The sequence below is a fragment of the Camellia sinensis genome, chromosome 14 (assembly GCF_055761805.1).
Source record: "Camellia sinensis isolate YWXY chromosome 14, ASM5576180v1, whole genome shotgun sequence".
NCBI lineage: Eukaryota > Viridiplantae > Streptophyta > Magnoliopsida > Ericales > Theaceae > Camellia > Camellia sinensis.
Window position 1 is genome coordinate 106458371 of NC_138974.1, and position 20295 is coordinate 106478665.

Below are 20295 nucleotides of genomic sequence, written 5' to 3' on the forward strand. Positions count from 1 at the left end.
GACAAACTTGTGCATGATGGACACATCCAACCCACAACCTAAGCCTCACAAAACTGTGGTGACAACATCTGAGGAAGAGAAGGTTTTAACTTCGGAGGGAGGTGCCAGTCTATCAGGAATTCACGAGGAATCATATGACTCGAGTCGCTACATTGCTCCCATTACTCAACCCAGGCCTGAGGTAGTACTATCGGCCTCGGTGGACATTAATGTGGTCAGGGAGGATGGCCTAAGCTAGGGGTTGGATGATTTGGCAAATCTTGAAGAGGATTTGGACAGCCTACAATTCTTCGACGAACAGGATCAAGGCAATGTGCAGATCAGTTAGTTTGATCTGAACAGGTCAACTAATAATACCGAATGGCTAAGTAATGAATCTAACAAGAAAGAAGAAACTGGGGTTAAACTAGAGGGAAAGCAAGTCGGGACAACTGTGGTAACCAAAAAGACTAATGAGAAAGGGAAACTGCTAGAGGATACTTGTGTAGGAAAATCAACCCAGGAAGAGGGTGCTATGGAAACTACAGATACTAAACAGGAAGTTGCACTGAGGTAGTTTGAAAGAGAGAGAATTGAAGACAGCCAGAAAACCACAATAGCTTACCGCCATAAGGAGGACACTTGTACTATAAGGGTGATCTAAGTTGAGCTGGACAACTATTTGTCAGTAGCTGACAGTGAGTGGTGGGAAGATAGCGATCTGTTTCTTGCCCATACCGATGAAGACTGGGTAGATCACATTCTGGATAATACATGGTATTCTGAACAAATAGACCATCTCACCAGAAGTGGACGGTATTTCAAATCTCCACACTTCAATCAGGCGACCAGGAGGTTGAGAGAAAGAAGGAAAAGAAACTCAAAGAGGAGCTGGTTCTAAAGCAACACAAACAGATCCAAGTTGATATCTCCATCTGGGGACTCCTTATGGCTTCACAGGGACACCGACAAGCAGTATTGTTAGAGATGGATAAAGGTAAATTGTCCATTGATACTACGCCATAGCAGCTTGTGGGCCTGATCTTCCCAAGTAACACCAAAACTAATGCTCACTTTCTCTGATAAAGAGTTGCGGCTGGAAGGATCGGCTCACAACAAACCACTGTGCATATCCGTTGAGTGTAGAGGGAAGTGGGTGCCACTGATTTTAGTGGACATCGACTCTGCTATTAACATCTGTCCTTCTTGCACTGCCTATGCGATAGGCCTCAAACCAGCGAATTTCGTTCCCACAGCCCAGGTGATACGGCCGTATGATAACATGAGCAGAGAAGTTATGGGGACAGTGAAAGTGCAAGTTCAGGTGGGCCTTTCTGAGCATGAGATCGAGTTCCATGTACTTGATGAACCGGCTACCTTTAATCTAATTCTAGGGAGGCCCTGGTTACATCACACAAAAGTTGTGTCCTCTACCCTTCATCAAATACTGAAATACCCTCATAAGGGAGGAGCAACAACCGTTTTTAGGAACTCATCCATACATCCACTACTAGAGGTAGCTACACCATTGTTGGAAATCAATCACGATGATGAGGATGTATTTTTCTCGGGGTTCACTTTGGTGGAAGCCTGAGTGGTGCAAACAATCTTGGCCGCGAACGAAGGTATGTATGTCAGTGCTCAATCCATCTATTTCATGAACAAATTGTGGCATGCTCCAAGAATAGGGCTTGGGCAGAGCGAGTGAAAAGGTGTTACGGCACTAGCTGAGGTGCCACATAATCCGCATGCCTTTGGGTTGGGTTATGTGCCCACTAAAGAGGACTGGAGAAGAAAGGGGGAAGAACTGAGAGACAGAGCCAAGGCCAAAAGATCTGGAAAGCACTATGTGTCACAACCCATGAACCCGCCCTTAAAGGTTTGGGCATGACCTAAGCAAAAACTGACATAAAAACTGATGTACACACCGTACGGGGCCTTATCGGAAGCATAAAATATTAATATAACAAAAATACAAGCATACTCCATTGAGCTATTTCTAATATGCCAGGATCTCATGCATTACATACATCATTAAAAGCGGATAAAGTTTAAAACTATATCCTTGGATATCGTGTATAACATATACATTTACAGTCCTAGCCCGATAATTGGGCATAACAAAAGGAATACAAAAGTTAAGTACAACATCCGTAGGTGGCTCTCAAAAGCAGACCCATATCTTAGCAGCTTCTCAAAAATAAATGGCCTGGTATGGTACCTGAACATGTAAAGGTTGACAAAAGGGACAGCGTCAAAGTTAGGACTGACCCCCTGACTGATAACCTACAGAAACAGACATAATAGAGAGTGAGCTGAGCTCAATGAGTAGTAAGACATAATGAACGACGTCTAACTTGAAACATAAATGCCTTAATACATAGAAAGATGCAGCATGCACATGGTTTGTCTGATTCTGCGTTTAATTCATAATGGCCCTAGGCCTAATCCTGTGACATAAGCATGTGGCTATCAGCCCTTGAAACATGATGGCACGAAGCCCTTGAACATATGGCACGGGGCCCTTGTAATACACTTGAAACTTGTGGCACGAGGCCCTTGAAAATGCACTTGAAACTTGTGGCACGAGGCCCTTGAAAATGCACTTGAAACTTGTGGCACGAGGCCCTTGAAAATGCACTTGAAACTTGTTTTTAACACCAACATCTCTTAAACATGCATAAGTACATTACATACTTGAGACATTAACATAATTGCCTTGCATGCCTTGAAACATTGACATGATTACATAACATTACATAGGTACTACTACTCACAGTATTGACGTGGTGTGTTGCTTCCTTCTGGAATGTGCCTTGCACATAATTAATACATTAGTTTCTTTTTTATATAAAGCATTTCCTGAGTCTTACACCTTGCATGCTTACAACCGCTTTAAAACCATCTGTAAAATATTCCAAAAATACCAGAGAAACAAGCACTCAAAGCTGAACAAACATTTAATTTTTCCTGAAAATGAGTTCCCCGCTCGAGCGTAACTTTGGCCGCTCGAGCGGACTGTAAAATGCACAAAACTGCTGAGAGGTGGTTTTTCCCGCTCGAGCGGGCTTTCCTACGCTCGAGCGGACCAAGCGAATTTCTGAAATTCTGGACTTCCATTGGAGTCCCAACCTGGTATTCACTCCATCCTTACATGCAACCCAAGGTTAGGTTAATGCAATATTCCCACCTAACATCACTATAACATGGATTCTACATTAAGTATAACAAATTAACCAAGATTAGAAGTTTCAACAAGCCATCTCTCTCTCTAATTCCATTCTTGGATTCAAGTTCTTCATATCTTTGAAACATAACACATGATATATGCATAATTCCATGAAGTGATGATAGAAAGCCATAGATGGAAGTATAATTCCCTACCACACTCAATCTAGATGCCTAAGCAACCAATTGAGAGAAACCCTCATTAATCAAGCATGAATTGGACATGAATCAAACATACACATCAATTACAAACTCTAAGTAGCCATAATAAGAAGGATTTGAGCTTACCTTGAATTCAATCCTACACCTCTAACAACTTTGCCAAGCTTTCTTGTTGGATCCCTTCTCCCCCAATTTCTCTTCTTCACTTTCTCTTCTTTTCTCCCCCAAAAATGGTATTCACATTTTTTTTCACTTTTTTTGACTAAGGCTCATGAAGTCTTAGAAGTACATATGCATAAATAAGGCATATAAGACAAAAATGAATCGTTTAATCATTCCAAAATTAAAATTTCGCAAACATGCTTAATATTACTTAAAAATTATGCTGATCACAGATATATAATCAATTTCAGCTAATTAAGCTGTTAAGACTTCCAATTTCTAATGCAAACGTGTTAATGGTGACAGATAGTTTCCTTGTGAGACAGATAGACATTCATAGACATGGATTTCACTTCCTTAATCATAATTTTTCACGGAACTACACAGTAAGCATTTAAAAGTACCATTTGAGGACTGAGAATATAATAGAAATCATGTACGAGGGTCGGGTTATTACACTCTCCCCCCCTTAAATAAGTTTGGTCCTCCTAACTTGAGTTACCTCAGGGTTGGAACAGGTGTGGATATTGACGTTGCATTTCTTCCTCTCTTTCCCATGTTGCGTCGATTCCGTAATGTTCTTGCCACTCAACTTTTACCATTGGAATCTCACGGGTTCGTAGTTGTTTTACTTGTCGGTCCAGAATGCGAATTGGTTTTTCCTCATAAATCAACTTGTCATTCAATTCAATTTGGTGGTAGTCAATAACATGTGACGGATCCGGAAGGTACCCACGAAGCATAGAGACATGAAACACGTTACGCACTTGACTCATATGTGGTGGAAGGGCAACTCGGTAAGCTACCGGACCCACTTTTTCCAGAATTTGAAAAGGACCGACATACCAGGGTGTCAACTTACCCTTTTTCCCGAATCTTGGGTGTCCTTTCATTGGGGTGACTTTCACGAAAACATAGCTATCCACGTCAAATTCCAAATCTCTCCGTCGGTTATCAGCATAGCTTTTTTGCCTACTTTGAGCAGTTTTCAATCTTTCCCGAATAACGTGAACTTTTTCAGTAGTCAACTGAACAATTTCAGGCCCTAATAAGGATTTATTCCCAACTTCAGCCCAGCACACGGGAGAACGGCATGGTCTTCCATACACAGCTTCATAAGGTGCCATGTCTATGCTCGAATGGTAACTATTATTATACGCAAATTCTATCAACGGGAGATGGGTTTCCCAACTGTCTTGAAAATCTAGTACACACATTCGGAGCATATCCTCAAGAGTCTGTATCGTCCTCTCGGATTGACCGTCGCTCTGAGGATGGAAAGCTGTGCTGAACTTTAATTCTGTACCCATTGCTTCCTGTAAACTTTGCCAGAATCTAGAAACAAACTTAGGATCTCTGTCTGACACAATTGAGACCGGAACACCATGAAGCCTCACAATTTCATTTACATAAATCTCTGCTAATTTATCTGCGTTATACTGAGTTTTTACTGGCAGAAAGTGGGCGGACTTAGTTAATCGGTCCACAACGACGCAGATTGAATTCATACCTCGAGAAGTCCGTGGCAACCCCATAACGAAATCCATGGTCAAATGTTCCCATTTCCATTCTGGGATGGGAAGAGGTTGCAATAATCCAGCAGGTCTTTGATGTTCCGCTTTTACTTGTTGGCATTGCAAACACTTAGAAACAAACTCCGCAATCTCCTTCTTCATACTTGGCCACCAAAAATTCTGCTTTAAATTTCGGTACATTTTAGTACTCCCTGGATGCATTGAGAACCTTGAGGTATGCGCGTCTTCCATCAAGTTTTGTTTAAGACTCATCACATTGGGAACACATAGTCGGTTTTGAAATTTGAGCACTGAATCTATCACACTGAATCCCGGTTTTGGTTTTGTTTCGAACTCATCATGTATCTTCCTCAAAGTTTCATCTTCCATTTGGTGCACTTTAATCTCTTCAAGTAAGGTTGGTTGTGCTACTATCGCTACTATTAGGGCTTTTTGACTATGTAACACAAGGTTCAATTCTTCCTTATCCAATTCAATTACCAAGCCCTTTTGTCCTGTAACCATACTCGCCATATCTGCTGAAATCCCCATATTTTTCCGACTGAGCGCATCTGCAACTGTGTTGGCTTTACCAGGATGATAATGAATCTTCAGGTCATAATCCTTTAAAAGTTCCAACCACCGTCGTTGCCGCATATTTAATTCTTTCTGAGTAAAAAGATACTTGAGACTTTTATGATCAGTGTATACCTCACAGGTGCTACCATACAAATAGTGTCTCCATATCTTTAAAGCAAAGACTACTGCTGCTAGCTCCAGATCATGCGTGGGATAATTCTTCTCATGGAGTTTTAGCTGTCTAGATGCATAGGCGATGACTCTTCTGTTTTGCATAAGTACGCAACCAAGCCCTTTGTGCGAAGCATCACTGTAGATTACAAATCCTTCTGTACCGGATGGTAAAGCCAAAACTGGTGCTGTTGTCAACCTTGTCTTCAATTCCTGGAAAGCAGATTCTCGCTCTTCTGACCATTCGAATGCGACTCCCTTTCGTATTAGTTGTGTAAGTGGCACAGCAATTTTAGAAAAATCTTGAACAAATCTTCTATAATAACCAGCTAACCCCATAAAACTACGCACCTCAGTCACATCAGTAGGGGTTGGCCAATTTACGATTGCCTCAATCTTGTGTGGATCAACAGAAACTCCTTCCTTTGTGATGATATGCCCTAGAAATGCCACTTCTAGTAGCCAGAATTCACATTTCTTCAGCTTTGCGTACAATTTCTTTTCCCGGAGGGTTTGAAGGATCAAACGGAGGTGATTCTCGTGAGCATCTGCATTCTTTGAATAGATGAGAATATCATCAATAAAGACCACCACAAATTCATCCAAATAGGGCTTGAAAACACGGTTCATCAAATCCATGAAAGCTGCTGGCGCGTTAGTAACTCCGAATGGCATAACCAAAAATTCATAATGACCGTACCAGGTTCGAAAAGCTGTCTTCTCAATATCATCAGCCTTGACCTTTAATTGATGGTACCCAGACCGCAAATCAATCTTGGAAAAGACTTGTGCCCCCTGCAGCTGGTCAAATAGGTCATCAATCCTTGGTAATGGATACTTATTCTTGATTGTGACTTTATTAAGTTCCCTATAGTCAATACAAAGCCGGAGTGTTCCGTCCTTCTTCTTTACAAACAAAACCGGTGCACCCCACGGAGACACACTCGGACGAACGAACCCCTTGTCCAATAAATCTTGCAACTGCACTTTCAATTCCTTCATCTCAACTGGCGATATTCTATACGGAGTCTTTGATATGGGTTGAGTTCCCGGTGCTACTTCAATGGTAAACTCAATTTCACAGTCTATCAACTGCCCTGGTAATTCTTCAGGAAAAACGTCCGGAAATTCACACACAATTGGGATCATGTCAACAGTTCCATTCACTACTTGCCCCTCCAAAACACTGCATAAATACCCCTGACACCCTTTTTGAATTAATTTACATGCCTTTGCTGCCGAGATCAAATAAGGTGGAGAAATTACGCCATGCCCCTGTAAGGTAGACTCTAATTGTCCCGGAGGATGGAAACTGACTCGTTTAGTTAGACAATCTATAGTGGCACCATATTTACCCAACCAATCCATTCCCAAAATAACATCAAAATAAGACATGTCGAGAGGTAACAGATTGGCATATACCCGGACATTCCCAAGCTCGAGTTCGCAACCACAATAAACGGAAGTACAAAGCACAGAATCTCCCATAGGTGAGGATACACATAACATATAAGACAGTGTTTCTTCAGTTTTATCTAAGTTTTGTGCAAATAATTTTGACACAAAAGAATGAGTAGAGCCAGAGTCAAATAAGATGGAAGCAGAATGACCGTGAACCATAAATGTACCTGACACCACTGTTGCTACATTCTGCACATCTCCTAGAACCAATGCAAACACTCTGCCTTGTCTCGCTATGTCTTTATTATTGTTAGGTTTGACCGGTGCCTTGGTGTTAGTAGTTGGTGTAGACCCTGCTGAGCTAGTAGCAGTCCTGTTACCATTTCGTTGATTCCTCTGAGGGCAATCCTTTATCAAATGGCCCGTTTTGTCGCATTGATAACAGGCTCCAGACTTCCATTGGCATATCCCATGATGCCTCTTTCCACATTCCGAACAAACAGGAATCGTACCCTGATTAGGGGCAAAAGTATTTGAAGTCCCTGAGTTTTGTTTCTTGTTTGGTGGAGTAGCCACTCCCTTTGACCATTGATTATTTTGTCTCTTTCCTTTCCATTCAGCAATCCGGTTCTGAGCAGCAAGGTTTCCCTCAGCTATAACAGCCCTCTCCAGCACATCTACGTAGGTAGGCAACTTTAACATATTGATTCGATCCAAGATGGCACCCCGTAAGCCCCCTTCGAATTTTCGTGCCTTTTTATAGTCCGTGTCCACCATATGCGGTGCAAACTGGGCTAACTCTGCAAATTGGGCCTCATACTCAGCAACAGTCTTGTTCCCTTGTCTGAGAGTTTCGAACTCCGTCACCTTTTTGTCCCGCATGCTTTGGGGGAAATATTTATCATAAAACAGCCCCAAAAATCTATCCCATGTCAACTCTGGATGGATTGTCCTCGTAAGCATCCACCACCTCCGTGCCTCGTCCTCAAGAGTGAAGGCCGCTAGTTGTACCTTTTGAGCTTCGGTGCAGGGAAAGACTTCAAATAACTTCTCTATGCCCAATACCCAGGCCTCAGCTTTCATCGGTTCTACTCCTCCTTTGAAGGTTGGCGGTTTCATCATTTTAAACTCCTTAGTGAGGGTGATGGTTCGGTCTTCAGCATGAAAATCTTGCACTACAGGTGGAGGTACTGGTGGTGGTGGCGGCTGTTGGTGAGGCTGTTGTTGTTGTTGCCGTAGGGTCTCTGCCATTTCCATAAGCATCCTTTCTATCCTATCCAGTCGTGCTGAAGTGGCATCTTCCACATCTTCGGTCCTTGTTCTCACCATGATCTACATAACAATTAATTAAATACTATAGACATAGTGCGTCATGGTTAGCATTATCAGAGTACACTTAATGTTGCCATCGAACTCGTCTTATATTTTTAGGATGTCATGCATGAGGCCTAACCCTTTCTAGACACCCTACAGCTCAATGGATCCGTGAGTGAGATAGCAACTCGTGCTCTGATACCACTGTCACAACCCATGAACCCGCCCCTAAAGGTTTGGGCATGACCTAAGCAAAAACTGACATAAAAACTGATGTACACACCGTACGGGGCCTTATCGGAAGCATAAAATATTAATATAACAAAAATACAAGCATACTCCATTGAGCTATTTCTAATATGCCAGGATCTCATGCATTACATACATCATTAAAAGCGGATAAAGTTTAAAACTATATCCTTGGATATCGTGTATAACATATACATTTACAGTCCTAGCCCGATAATTGGGCATAACAAAAGGAATATAAAAGTTAAGTACAACATCCGTAGGTGGCTCTCAAAAGCAGACCCATATCTTAGCAGCTTCTCAAAAATAAATGGCCTGGTATGGTGCCTGAACATGTAAAGGTTGACAAAAGGGACAGCGTCAAAGCTAGGACTGACCCCCTAACTGATAACCTACAGAAACAGACATAATAGAGAGTGAGCCGAGCTCAATGAGTAGTAAGACATAATGAACGACATCTAACTTGAAACATAAATGCCTTAATACATAGAAAGATGCAGCATGCACATGGTTTGTCTGATTCTACGTTTAATTCATAATGGCCCTAGGCCTAATCCTGTGACATAAGCATGTGGCTATCAGCCCTTGAAACATGATGGCACGAAGCCCTTGAACATATGGCACGGGGCCCTTCTAATACACTTGAAACTTGTGGCACGAGGCCCTTGAAAATGCACTTGAAACTTGTGGCACGAGGCCCTTGAAAATGCACTTGAAACTTGTTTTAACACCAACATCTCTTAAACATTCATAAGTACATTACATACTTGAGACATTAACATAATTGCCTTACATGCCTTGAAACATTGACATGATTACATAACATTACATAGGTACTACTACTCACAGTGTTGAGGTGGCGTGTTGCTTTCTTCTGGAATGTGCCCTGCACATAATTAATACATTAGTTTCTTTTTTTTATAAAGCATTTCCTGAGTCTTACACCTTGCATGCTTACAACCGCTTTAAAATCATCTGTAAAATATTCCAAAAATACCAGAGAAACAAGCACTCAAAGCTGAACAAACATTTAATTTTTCCTGAAAATGAGTTCCCCGCTCGAGCGTAACTTTGGCCGCTCGAGCGGACTGTAAAATGCACAAAACTGCTGAGAGGTGGTTTTTCCCGCTCGAGCGGGCTTTCCTACGCTCGAGCGGACCAAGCGAATTTCTGAAATTCTCGACTTCCATTGGAGTCCCAACCTGGTATTCACTCCATTCTTACATGCAACCCAAGGTTAGGTTAATGCAATATTCCCACCTAACATCACTATAACATGGATTCTACATTGAGTATAACAAATTAACCAAGATTAGAAGTTTCAACAAGCCATCTCTCTCTCTAATTCCATTCTTGGATTCAAGTTCTTCATATCTTTGAAACATAACACATGATATATGCATAATTCCATGAAGTGATGATAGAAAGCCATAGATGGAAGTATAATTCCCTACCACACTCAATCTAGATGCCTAAGCAACCAATTGAGAGAAACCCTCATTAATCAAGCATGAATTGGACATGAATCAAACATACACATCAATTACAAACTCTAAGTAGCCATAATAAGAAGGATTTGAGCTTACCTTGAATTCAATCCTACACCTCTAACAACTTTGCCAAGCTTTCTTGTTGGATCCCTTCTCCCCCAATTTCTCTTCTTCACTTTCTCTTCTTTTCTCCCCCAAAAATGGTATTCACGTTTTTTTTCCCTTTTTTTGACTAAGGCTCATGAAGTCTTAGAAGTACATATGCATAAATAAGGCATATAAGACAAAAATGAATCATTTAATCATTCCAAAATTAAAATTTCGCAAACATGCTTAATATTACTTAAAAATTATGCTGATCACAGATATATAATCAATTTCAGCTAATTAAGCTGTTAAGACTTCCAATTTCTAATGCAAACGTGTTAATGGTGACAGATAGTTTCCTTGTGAGACAGATAGACATTCATAGACATGGATTTCACTTCCTTAATCATAATTTTTCACGGAACTACACAGTAAGCATTTGAAAGTACCATTTGAGGACTGAGAATATAACAGAAATCATGTACGAGGGTCGGGTTATTACACTATGAGTTAGTCCACAGGCCAATCCGAGGGACGCTAAATGGGCACTTTATTAGAGAAGGCGAGGATTTCCCCTTCTATGGCTTTCTTGAGCCTTGGGTGGACTCCTTGACGAAGAAGCGTGTCCTCGAATTTGAGATCTTTTTTGACCACCAGCTACAAGACAGTAATGAATAAAGGGTTGAACCAAGCATTAACGCTGGCTAGAGCAAAGAGGATGACTTTGACAACGGTGAGGCTGAAGTAGGGACAACACTGGTCGATCTCCTGACAGATCCCATGACCAACATAGAGAACTTGGGGGATACCTTCACTATTTCTATGATCGGAGAGGAACCGGTTGTGGACTCCACCAGTGGTATTCTGGATGCATCGACGGTGCCGCGCTTCACTTGGCAGTTGGATAAGGGTTTATTTCCAGTTCTGAATTGGATGATGAACCAAAATCTGATTCCATTGAGTTTGTTGAGTTGGAATCAGATTCAAGTTAGTCCGGGAAGTCTGAGTCTGGCATTTTCGAGAGTGGTAACCCGGATGCCAAAGTCCTGTCTAGGTCCTCTTTTGTTTTCTCTTTCAAGTCTGTTGTAACTGAAGAGCCAGAACTTACGATTGAGAACGCTGCAGATTTTGTTTACTTCTGTGTGGCGCTGATTTATTGCATTGACTAAGATCTTCAAAATTTTAATAAAAACAAGGAGGAAGAAATTCCTTAGGCTTTGAAAAACTTGATTGAATGAGAGGAGGAGAGGTGCGCTAAGCCCTACATAGATGAAATCATTAAAATTAACGTGGGTACTGAGAAGGATCCCCGCTTGGTCTAGATCGGGTCCACGTTGTCTTCGGAGGAATGCTAGCATTTAATCGCTTTATGAAAAGATTTCAAAGATGTTTTTGCGTGGTCCTATAAAGACATGCTTGGAATTGATCTTGAGTTTATACAGCACCGGATCCCTCTTCACCCCGAGGCCCGACCAGTCAAGCAAAAACTATGTAGAATCCGTCCAGATTGGGCGTTAAAGATTAAAGACGAGGTCACCAAACAGATTGATGCGGGTTTCTTGATAGTATCTGAGTACCCGACCTGGTTGGCCAATATTGTTCCAGTTCCAAAGAAAGATGGCAAAATCATAGTCTGCGTCAACTTTCGAGATGTGAACAGAGCTAGTCTGAAAGACAACTTTCCATTGCTGCACATCAATGAACTGTTAGACTTCACCGTAGGCCATTCATTGCTATCATTTATGGATGCATTTTTCGGGTATAATTAGATCTTAATGGGACTAGAAGACAAAGAGCAGATTGCTTTCACAACGCCGTAGGGTACCTACTGCTATGGAGTTATACCTTTTGGGTTGAAAAGTGTTGGAGCTACATATCATAGGGCTTCATCCACCATCTTGCATGAAATGACCCATAAAGAGGTTGAGGTGTATGTAGATGACATGATTGTCAAGTCTAAGGAGCGAGAGGGCCACTACACCGCACTGGAAAAATTCTTTGAATGGATCAGGGAGTGCAGACTAAGGGTGAACCCACATAAATGCACCTTTGGGGTGATTGCAGGGAAAAATGCTAGGATTTCTGATTACACAGAGAGGAATTGAAGTAGATCCTTCCAAAATTAAGGCCATCTTAGAAATACCACCGTCGAGGACTGAAAAGGAGGTGCATGGCTATCTAGGCAAAGTGCAATTCATAAGATGGTTTATCTCAAAATTAACCTTGACTTGTGAACCACTATTTGGTCTCTTGAAGAAAGGGAGGAAGTTCTAGTGGAATGAGTGACGTCAGTTCGCCTTTGAACAGGTCAAGCAATACTTGCAGAATCCACCTGTATTATCGCCACCAGAGTTGGAGAAACCTCTGATCTTGTATTTGTCAATAACAGATTCGACCATGGGGTGCATGCTAGCTCAAGAATCAAAAGCTAAGGTGGAGAAGGCCATCTACTATCTGAGCAAGAAGATGCTGGATTACAAGACCGACTACACTCCCCTCGAGAAAGCCTGCTTAGCTTTCGTATGGGCAACGAGGAAGTTAAGACACTTCCTATTAGCCCATTCTATAATTCTGGTTTCGAGATTAGATCCCATCAAATATCTCTTTAAGAAACTGGCACTTACGGGTAGGTTAGCTTGTTGGTTGCTCCTTCTTTCCGAGTTTGACCTTAAGTATGTCACACGCAAATCAGTCAAAGGGAGATCGGTAGCGGAATTTTTGGCAAGCCACCCAGTGGAAGGAGATGAAGCAATAGAGTATCTATTCCTAGATGGGGAGATTTTGCATGTAGAAGAGCAGACATAGACAATGTACTTTGACGGAGCAGCTAATCAGTACGATTAGGGGATAGGTGTGTTGCTGATAGCACCCGATGATTTCCATATACCCCTAGCCTTCAAACTCCGATTCACAGTGTCCAATAACGAAGCAGAATATGAGGTGTGTATCACTGGGTTGGAAGCTGCCCTAGAACCAGGGGCAATAAGGTTGGATATCATCAGAGACTCGAACTTGGTTGTTTCTTAAGCCAACAGAGACCAGAAAGTCAAGGAAGAGAAAATGAAGGTTTATCATCAGACCTTGGACATTCTAATTCTGAGGTTTAAAAATTGACATTTACATATCTACTAAGAGAGAACAATCGGTTCGCTGATGTGTTAGAAACTCTATCCTCCATGGTAGACATCCTGCTTGGAGTCAGATGCGCACCCGATTATCATTGAATATAAATATACACTTGCTTATGAGACCATTGCCGCGATAGATGAAGTTCAAGACAAGAACCCCTAGTATTACGACATTAGGAATTTTTTGGAGAAGGATACGTATCCACCAGGGGCAAATGCCAAAGATAAATGGGGAATACGGCGTCTGGCCATCCAGTTCATCATCTGCAGGAATAAGTTGTATAAAAGAGGCCATCTGGAAATGCACAAGCTCTGTGTTGAAGAAAAAGAGGTGAGAGGTCTCATGGAGGCCATCCATGGAGGAGAATGTGGAGCACACATGCATGGTGTGATGTTGGCTAGGAAGATCCTTAGGCAAGGCTATTATTGGTCAATTATGGAGGAGGACTGCATCAACTTTGTTCGACAATGCCACAAATGTCAAATTCATGCTAATCGCATGAACATACCGCCATCAAAGGTTTACAACACGACTTTGCCATGGCCTTTTTTAGTCTGGGGAATTGACGTCGCCGGGGCAGTCTCACCAAAGGGCTCAAATGGACATGAGTTCATTCTAGTGGTGATCGACTATTTTGTGAAGTGGGTGGAAGTTCAGCGTTACTATGTGTTGAAGGCGTTACATGAGGCCAAGTTCATCAGAAACAACATCATTTGCCAGTATGGGGTGCCAAATGAGATCTTCTCAGACAACAGCTCGCACTTCAAGAAAGAGGTGGTGAATTTGCTTAAGAAATATAACGTGGCTTTTCATAAGCCATCCACATACAGACCACAGACCAACAGAGCTGTTGAGGCCACTAACAAGAATGTCAAGAATATCCTGCAGAAGACGGTGGAAACTTACAAAGACTAGCCAGATAAACTGCCATTTGCACGCTGGGGCTATAGGACGTTAATTCGAACATCTATAGGGGCAACCCCCTATTTTCTAGTATATAGGATGGAAGTTGTTCTGCCGATTGAGATTGAAGTACCGTCACTACGGATTATGGCTGAGTGTTAGATAGCGGTGGTGGATTGGCAATTGAAGTACCATCACTACGGATTATGGCTGAGTGTTAGATAGCGGTGGTGGATTGGCAGCAGAGCAGGTTCGAAGAATTGATGTTGTTTGATGAGAGGAGGTTGAAGGCGTTATATCATATCCAAGGATATCAGCATGGAATTACCAGGGCCTTCAACAAGAAAGTCAATTCTAGAAATCGCAAAGAAGGAGATATGGTGCTGAAAGACAACCGAGCTCCCATCCATGACCCTAGGGCCAAGTTTAGACCTAATTGGACTGGTCCTTACATCATCAAATCTATCTGGCCAGGAGGAGGGATTATCCTAAATCCTCCTAATGGATTTAGATGGCTTGGAGTTCTCATAACCAATCAACATGGACAAGTTGAAGAAATACTATCCCAAAGAGGCTCGCTAGGTCGAAAACCTGAAAGGGCGACCTAGGCAAAAGTTAGAGCATGAAAAATTAGAAATAAGAAAAAATAAAGCTCGCAAAGTTGAAAACATAAAAGGGCGGCTTTGGCAAAAATTAGAGTGCAAAATGAGAGAGTTAATACCCGAGTGAACCCGAACCGAACTACGTAAGGCATGATTCCTATCTTTGGGATACGTAGGCAATTTCATCCTGAACTTTGGCCATAATCATCTCTAATTCAACTGTCTTGTCCATCTGTTGATCGATCCATCTTTTTTCGTCATCTGTTAGCTTGGTTGTATTACCTCTATTTGGCAGAAGGGCCAGTTGTAATGTAGAGCAGTGATGCTGAATGCAGTTGTAAGTAGTTATGATCATCTGATTTGGGGTTGTACATCTTAAGGACTGATTCCCTATGTATCAGGTAGTGACTGTTTCCAAAAATTGTTTTCAAAAGTTTTAATAAGGTTGATTTTCTCAAAATTTTACGTTTTTCAATAGACCATTTTAGACCAAAAAAGAAAATTTTAAGGACTCACAACTTCAATTCCATTGATTTCAACACAAGTATATTCTCTAACTCTCTGGTTAAATCAAAGTTGCTTTTACATCATAAAAACTTGTAAAGAAAAGTCAAAACCATAAACTAGGGGCATAGATAAGTCAGGTGGTCCTATGTCTTCTGCTCGCACTCATGGAAGTCTCTGCAGCCAAGGATGGCCCAACATGTGCCTCGTCCTCAAGCCAAGCCAAACATTCACCCAAAAGGGTGTAACTGAAGCTAGTGGCAGGAATCAGGAGCTCTCTCATCCTCCAAGCAGTGAGATACCAGGCCAAGTACGAAGCCCGAATGGGAAATAGAGCCTAGTATTCCATCCCTTCCTTTGGATGGATCTGATCATGACCAAAAATATTTTGAAAATTTTAGTATTCCTATTTTAATCACTATTCATCCTTTGACAAATTTGATGTGATTGTTTCTTTGGAGTAAATTTGTATTATATCATTTTGATACATATTGCACTAAATTCAAATTTACTTTACAATCATATTTGAATGTATCGATTATAAATATAATTGATTTATACAGAGCATCTTTTGAATATATGAAAGATTTATAAATAGTCGGCGGCGGTGCGGTGCATCAAATATATATATATAGTCAAAATCTTGAAATTGATATACTATAATGATTGCAAGAGAAGTCTTATTTCATTTTTTATTGTAAACAAATCCTTGAAGATGTTTTGCCTGCAAAATGAAGAAGAAAAAGTTGTAAGTTGGTTTGAATTTTCTTGCAAAAAGAAAAAAAAAAGTTACAAAGTAGACACAATTTTCATATGGCTTTTGACTTCAAGGAACCCATAATGATGGATCTTTGTGTTGACTTCTCACAATCCAAAGGAGCGTCTGTCTCTCCAACAGGTAGATTTTTTGGTATAAATAAAAATGTTGTGTGTGGAGAAAAATTAGAGAACTTGAAGAGAAAAAAATTTCTGTGCTCCAAAATTTTAAGTGTATTGTTTTCTGCTTTTTCACTTTCAGATCTAAGAGTAGTCATTGTTTTTACACTTTCATATCTACTCTTTGTGAGAAAATTATTGTAAAAGAAGGTTAAAGTACCTCTTATTTTTATTCATTATTTTGCGAGAGATTTTTGTAAGGGTAAGGCATTGATTGTTGAGTGAGACTCAATAGATAAAAGTAAGACCTGTGTAAAATTCACAAGCTTTGTGAAGCTTTGGTAGTGTATTGATTCATTTTGATAGTGAAGAAATTCTCAAGGAGGTTCCTTGGGGAGTGGACGTAGGCCCGGCGTGCCGAACCACTATAAATCTCAGTGTTTGATTTTCTCTCCCTATCTTTCTTACTTTTATATTGATAATCATTGTTTTGAATTTTGTATTTATTATTTTTTAATATTGTAAATTATTTTTTTAACAACCCAATTCACCCCCCCTCTTGAGTTGCCTGACTGGGATAATAGAGATTTAGTACCACATTTCATCCACAAACTGGTGGGCAGCCTGAAAGGACTATACAAACGTTGGAGGACATGTTCGAATGTGTGTTTTAGATTTCCATGAAAATTGGAAAACTTATCTACCTTTGATAGAATTTGCATATAACAATAGTTTCCACTCCAGTATAGAGATGGCACCGTATGAAGCTTTATATGGAAGAAAATGTCAATGAAGTTGGGGATAGAGCATTGTTTGGGCCTGAAATTGTGCAAATTACTATTGAGAAAATCAAGATCATCCAACAGAGATTAAAAATTGCTCAAAGCTGACAAAAGAGCTATGCGGATCAAAGAATGAGAGATTTAAAATATGAAGTTGGTGATCATGTTTTTATCAAAGTCACTCCGATGAAAGGGCAAACAAGATTTGGAAGAAAAGGGAAATTGTCACCCCAGTACATAGGGCATTTCAGATTTTAGAAAGATTAGGTCCGGTTACCTATTGAATTACTTTACCACCGGGCATGGAGCAAGTGCATAATGTGTTCCACGTATCAATGTTGCGAGGCTACCTTCGGGATCCTTCTCATGTTATTGACTATCGTCAGATTACTTTAGATGACAATATGATTTATAAGGAAAAACCTATTCGGATCCTTGACCGGCAAGTCGAGCAATTAAGGAACAAAACTATCCCTATGGTAAAAGTTGAATGGAAGGGAAATTACGAAAAAGAAGCCACTTGGGAATGGGAAGAAGAAATAAGGCAACGGTATCCAGAATTGTTTTCGACTCGAGGTAAATAAGGTTGGAGGACCAAACTACCTAAAGAGGCAAAGACTGTGATAACCCAACACGTATTATGCTTAATTATGCATGTGATTATGTGTTTGATATGAATTGCATGATGAATTATGTGATTTATATGATTTTGAAATTATATCTATTGAGTGTAGGTGTAGCTTGCTTTTCGTGCTTCTCAGAGGGGTTTAGGCTCCGCAGATACGATAACCCTATAGTTCGAACTCCCGTGGTTCTGAATCTGGTTTCACGAGTGCAATGTGAAACAGAAAAACACAAAAGATTCCAAATCCGACAAATTTTTGAAAAATCGATTTTCAATCAAAAATGCCAAAAAAAATGGACTGTATTGCCAGATTTCAAAGTCGCCACCTAAATATTTTTGAGAAATTTAGGAAACCCGTGACTCGTGCCAAAGGCCACTTGTCTATCATCACCAAAGTGTCTCGGCTAAGGAACTTAGGTATGAGAGGGAAAGGTCATGAATTGAGCACCCCACTCACTCGATCAAAGATCGGCCTTTACTAATCATGATGTGATTCTTATGTATAGTATATGTTCTTGTTCTGATTATTATGCTATCTTTACTATGTGATGCACACAAGTATAGACTAATTCACCCAATTTGGAGCACTTTAATTTCATGGTTGTTTGAAAATTATTTTGAATATGTACCACTTAGAACAGTGATCTCATATGTACATTTAATCAAAATCATCCAACTTGATAAATTAGCCTTCATCTACCGGCATTCAAACATGTATATTAACTAAGCACTTAGCCTCATGGTAAACATGCTTGGCATGGCAACACTAACATTCGTGCAATATGCTAAAACAATAAATGCTCACCTAGTACTCAACCAAGGCAAGCCAAACAATACATACAAAATGCAATTAATAGGCTCAGCTACTAATATAACATGTGAGTCAATTCAAGGCATGCGATGAAGCATGTATTCGAGTAAGGAATTTGAAATTGACATTAATTAGTATGATGAGCTGTACCCTTATGCATGCAAACATGGGTATGTACACATGATAATGATATGAAATCAAAATATGATGCTACCATTATAAGCGAGTAAATAAAAGGAAGAAAGAAATGAGAGTTGGAAGACATACACAAATTATTACATTTTTGCCCTCATGCAAGAGGGCCCGAATGAATGTCCAGCTTACCTTAATTATTACAACACCGAATTAACTAATTATTACAAATCTGAATGTAAGATAATTGCAACACACTATGTATGAAATCTAATTAGCGCTAGAAGTGAGGAGCCACACATGCAACCAAGAGCATCCTTCCGGAAATGCCTCTGCTCTGCTGCTTGATTATATTCTGTCTGTAATTAGAAAATAATTCTATTTTTGCCTCAGGGCCTGCTCTGTTTTGCCAGAAAAATGCCACTGTTTGCTCAACAAAAGATGGCCAGCCAGCCAAGAAAAGTGGTCGACTGGATTCAAGGGGTGGCCAACCGCCTACTAATTTTGGTACTGCCCTGTTGTAACAGAATAAAAATAGAGCAAAAATAGAGTGTTTCTAGGGGATGTTTATCCTCTCTTCCTCTTCCTATCATAAAATTGATCAAGGGAGGAGTAGAATCAGTCCACAAATCATCAATGGTCGCAAGGTTATTGCATGATGATCCATGAATTGATGGGACAAGGAATCAATGAATGAAAAGAAAAGATCAACAAAACCTCCTTCCTATCATAGAGTTACCTGAAGGGAAGTGGTAGACATTGATTCTTTAACCATTATCATCACTAAAGAGTATGAAATGACTCAAGACTCAATGGGTTTAATACAGCGTTCGATTGAACCTAACTCAATTTTATTATCTTGTGCCCTTGTCAGTCCAATTTTATTAGCCTTTTTTATTACCTTTCCATTCTTTAATCATTTTTGTCTAAAAGTGATAAGTACATCCAACTAATGAAGAGAAGTGTCAAACAAGGAGTTGTTCTTGGCATGAGAGAGATGTAATGCCTTGATAATGAACCTCCGAAAAGATTAAACCATTAAGCATGGAAGGTCTCTTTCACATGCCTTACACAACGATTGTTTGAAATAACTGTTAAACAAATAAAACCAAGAAAGGAAGGAGGATGTAGAGATGGTTATTGCAAGAGGGAGTACTTGTATGAAAAACTATGAAATAAAAGCCATCAACTCAAATAGGTTGGTGTCTAAGGCCTAAACCATAAAACCTATGAGGACTTACAACAACACAAGCCTAATATTCAAAGCATGAATGAAGTAAACACACTAAAACAGCCCTACAACTCACAAAATAGTGCTAGAAATTAGTTTGAAAAGCTAAAAAAGGTGAGCAAAAAGTAGAGCTAATTAAAGCTAGTAAGCAAGTCTAAGGAGGGGTGGCTAACCCCTTCACTTTTTAAACCTCAAAAATACATATTTTAGCCTCTGAAAACTCTGAAAATCAGTGGCCAAAAGTTGAGAAACAAGTGGGAAATACAAGGATAAAAGCTTATGGAATAAGGTTCAAAGAAGGGTGGTTAAGCCCTTCGCCTTTGGTAGCTTTAAGTCACAAGTTTCAGCCCACCAAAACAGTCTA